Below are 4,213 nucleotides of genomic sequence, written 5' to 3'. Positions count from 1 at the left end.
GAGAGCAGCAGGAAAGTGCTGCAATCGCTTGGGATCCCACAAAATCCAAAAATCCAGGTCCCCAAATCGCTCCCAGGGCTGGGAACAGGACCCCAGATGTGGCTGGAGTGTCCAGGAGTTTCCCGGTGCCCAAAGTCAGCGTTGGAATGTCACAGCCGTTCCTCAGCCGCCTTCTCTCTGTCCTCACCATCCTCCCGGGAGAGGCTGCAGCGCTTGGAACTGCCAGAGCCGCTCTGGGTGTCCCCAAATTCCACAGGAATCGCTCAACTCCTTCCTCCTCATCCTCCCAGGAACTGCCAGAGCCGCTCTGGGTGTCCCCAAATTCCACAGGAATCGCTCAACTCCTTCCTCCTCATCCTCCCAGGCACTGCAAGCACTGTGCTGGGTGTCCCCCAAATTCCATCGCTCGGCTCCTTCCTCCTCATCCTCCCAGGAGAGGCTGCACCCAGAGCTGTGCTGGGTGTCCCCCAAATTGCATCGCTCAGCTCCTTCCTCCCCATCCTCTCCATCGCCGTCCTTTGGGGACAGGCACGGCCCCGCAGCGCCGAGTGCCACCTCACGGCCTGGCAGGACACCAGGGGTGATGGCAGCAGTGCCGAGTGCCACCGTATGGCCTGGCAGGACACCGGGGGGGGGCTGGCAGCACCCATTGTGGCCGTGCCAAGCCCCCGGAGCCATGCCAGGGCCACCGGGACTGCTCCGGCCCTGCCACAGCTCCAGGCCCGCGAGGAGGCGGCTGCGGGGGCACCGCGGGCACCACGGGCGGTGCCACCCGAGGCTCAGGGTGCCAGGGGGCTGCCAGGGTGGGTGGCACAGCTGGCACAGCTGGCACAGCCCACCCGGGACACTCCTGAGGCTGCTGCGTCACCGCGGCCGGGACAGAAACTTTCACTTGGTGTCTGCTCGCAGTTCAACATCCCCAATCCGGGCAGAGCCCAGTAACACCAGTAACAACCAGTAACACCAGTAACAATCACTGACACCAGTAACAATCACTGACACCAGTAACACCAGTAACAACCAGTAACACCAGTAACAACCAGTAACAACCAGTAAGACCCAATAACAACCAGTAACAACCAGTAACACCAGTAACAACCAGTAACAATCACTGACACCAGTAACAACCAGTAAGACCAGTAACAACCAGTAAGACCCAATAACAACCAGTAACACCAGTAACAACCAGGAACAACCACTGACACCAGTAACAACCAGTAAAACATAGTAGCCCCCAGTAAGTCCCAGTAACAGCCAGTAGGACCCAGTAGCCCTCAGTAAGATCCAGTAGGATCCAGTAACACCCAGTAGGATCCAGTAACACCCAGTAACAACCAGTAAGACCCAGTAACACCTAGTAGGACCCAGTGGCCCCTAGTAAGATCCAGTAGGACCCAGTAACACCCAGTAGCCCCCAGTAGGACCCAGTAACACCAGTAAGACCCAGCAGCCCCCAGTAAGATCCAGTAGCCCCCAGTAACACCCAGTAGCCCCCAGTAAGACCCAGCAGCCCCCAGTAAGATCCAGTAACACCAGTAACACCCAGTAGCCCCCAGTAAGATCCAGTCGCCCCCAGTAGGACGCAGTAACACCAGTAGGACTCAGTGGCCCCCAGTAAGACCCAGCAGCCCCCAGTAGGATCCAGCAGCCCCCAGTAAGATCCAGTCGCCCCCAGTAGGACCCAGTAACACCAGCAGCCCCCAGTAGGATCCAGCAGCCCCCAGTAAGATCCAGCAGCCCCCAGTAAGATCCAGTCGCCCCCAGTAGGACCCAGTAACACCCAGTAGGACCCAGTAAGACCCAGCAGCCCCCAGTAGGATCCACTAACACCAGTAAGACCCAGTAGCCCCCAGTAAGATCCAGTCGCCCCCAGTAGGACCCAGTAACACCAGTAAGATCCAGCAGCCCCCAGTAAGACCCAGTAACACCAGTAGGACCCAGTAAGACCCAGCAGCCCCCAGTAAGATCCAGTAGCCCCCAGTAGGACCCAGTAAGATCCAGTAGCCCCCAGTAAGACCCAGCAGCCACCAGTAAGATCCAGTAACACACAGTAGCCCCCAGTAAGATCCAGTAGCCCCCAGTAGGACCCAGTAACACCAGTAGGACCCAGTAACACCTAGTAGGACCCAGTGGCCCCCAGTAACACCCAGCAGCCCCCAGTAAGACCCAGCAGCCCCCAGTAAGATCCAGTAGCCCCCAGTAAGACCCAGCAGCCCCCAGTAAGACCCAGCAGCCCCCAGTAGGATCCACTAACACCAGTAAGACCCAGTAGCCCCCAGTAAGATCCAGTCGCCCCCAGTAGGACCCAGTAACACCAGTAAGATCCAGCAGCCCCCAGTAAGACCCAGTAACACCAGTAAGACCCAGCAGCCCCCAGTAGGACCCAGTAACACCAGCAGCCCCCAGTAACACCAGTAGGACTCAGTAGCCCCCAGTAAGATCCAGTCGCCCCCAGTAGGACCCAGCAGCCCCCAGTAAGAGCCAGTAACACCAGTAGGACCCAGTAAGATCCAGTCGCCCCCAGTAAGATCCAGTAACACCAGTAACACCCAGTAGCCCCCAGTAAGATCCAGTAGCCCCCAGTAGGACCCAGTAACACCAGTAGGACCCAGTAACACCAGTAGGACTCAGTGGCCCCCAGTAAGACCCAGCAGCCCCCAGTAAGATCCAGTAACACCAGTAACACCCAGTAGCCGCCAGTAAGATCCAGTAGCCCCCAGTAAGACCCAGCAGCCCCCAGTAGGATCCACTAACACCAGTAAGACCCAGCAGCCCCCAGTAAGACCCAGTAAGACCCAGTAGGACCCAGTAAGACCCAGTAGCCCCCAGTAGGATCCAGTAGCCCCCAGTAAGATCCAGTAAGACCCAGTAGGACCCAGTAAGATCCAGTCGCCCCCAGTAGGACCCAGTAACACCAGTTACACCCAGTAGCCCCCAGCAGGACCCAGTTCCGAGCCAGCCTCTCCCTTCCGCGGCCGCCCCGCTCCCAGCCCACCCACACACTCCGAGCCCGTCTCTCCCACCCACCGGCAGCGCTCCCAGCGCGGCGGGAGCGCGCGGACGTGGGCGGGAGCGCGCGGGGACGTGACGGGGCACGCGTGGGGCCGATCCCCTCCGCCCGCCCCGCGCGGCCGGGCCCCCCCACGCCGCTGAAAGTGCCCGGTTCCCCCACGCGGAACCCACGGGACGGCCCGGAAAGGGATCCAGGGAGAATCGCGCGGCCCGGAGCCCGCCCGACGGTTCTCACCTCACCTCACGGGGAGGCTCCGCGTCCTCCGTTGTCCCGGTTCGCTCCGGGAGAGAAGCGGCGCATCCAGGGCGGACGGCGGCGGCCGGGATGGGGCGGGACGGGACGGGACGGGACGGGACGGGACGGGACGGCGCCCCCCGCGCTCCCCCGGCCCGCCCGCCCGCAGTGAGGTCCCGGAGCGCCGCGGGGGCGGCGGATCCCGGCGGGTCCCGCTCCGCCAAGTGCGGCGGATCCCGGCGGCGGCGGCGCCGATCGCGCTCGGGACGGAGACCCCGGCCGGGAGCGGCGGCGCCGAAAACCCGGGATGGATCCGGGACACGCACGGGCCCGGCCCGCGCTGGCTGCCGGCCGACGGAACCCCACGCGTGTCCGTGGGGCAATCAGCGTGTCCTGCGCGCTCTCAGCCGCGCGTGTCCGTGGGGAGAGCAGCGAGACCCACAGGCTCCCGGCCGGCAGAACCCCACGCGTGACCGCGGGGAGGGAGAGCAGCGGGTCCCGCGCGTTCTAACCCACGCGTGTCCGTGGGGCGATAAGTGTGTCCCGCAGGTTCTCACCCACGCGTGTCCGTGGGGCGAGCCGTGGGTCCTGCACGTTCTCACCCATGTGTGTCTGTGGGGAGAGCAGCGGGTCCCGCACGCTCCCGGCCGGCAGAACCCCACGCGTGTCTGTGGGGCGAGTGAAGGGACCCGCACGGTCACGGCCGGTAGAACGCCACGCGTGTCCGCGGGGCGAGGGAAGGGACCCGCAGGTTCTCACCCACGCGTGTCCGTGGGGAGGGAGAGCAGCGGGTCCCGGACGTTCTCACCCACGCGTGTCCATGGGGAGATCAGCGTGTCCTGCACGTTCTCACCCACGCGTGTCCGTGGGGACGGAGAGTGGCGGGTCCTGCACGGCCACGGCCGGCAGAACGCCACGCGTGTCCGTGGGGGGAGCAGCGTATCCCGCACATTGGCACCCACGCGT

This window comes from Melospiza georgiana, chromosome 29, assembly GCF_028018845.1.
Source record: "Melospiza georgiana isolate bMelGeo1 chromosome 29, bMelGeo1.pri, whole genome shotgun sequence".
Taxonomy (NCBI): Eukaryota; Metazoa; Chordata; class Aves; order Passeriformes; family Passerellidae; genus Melospiza; species Melospiza georgiana.
Note: the sequence above shows the minus strand (reverse complement) of the source record.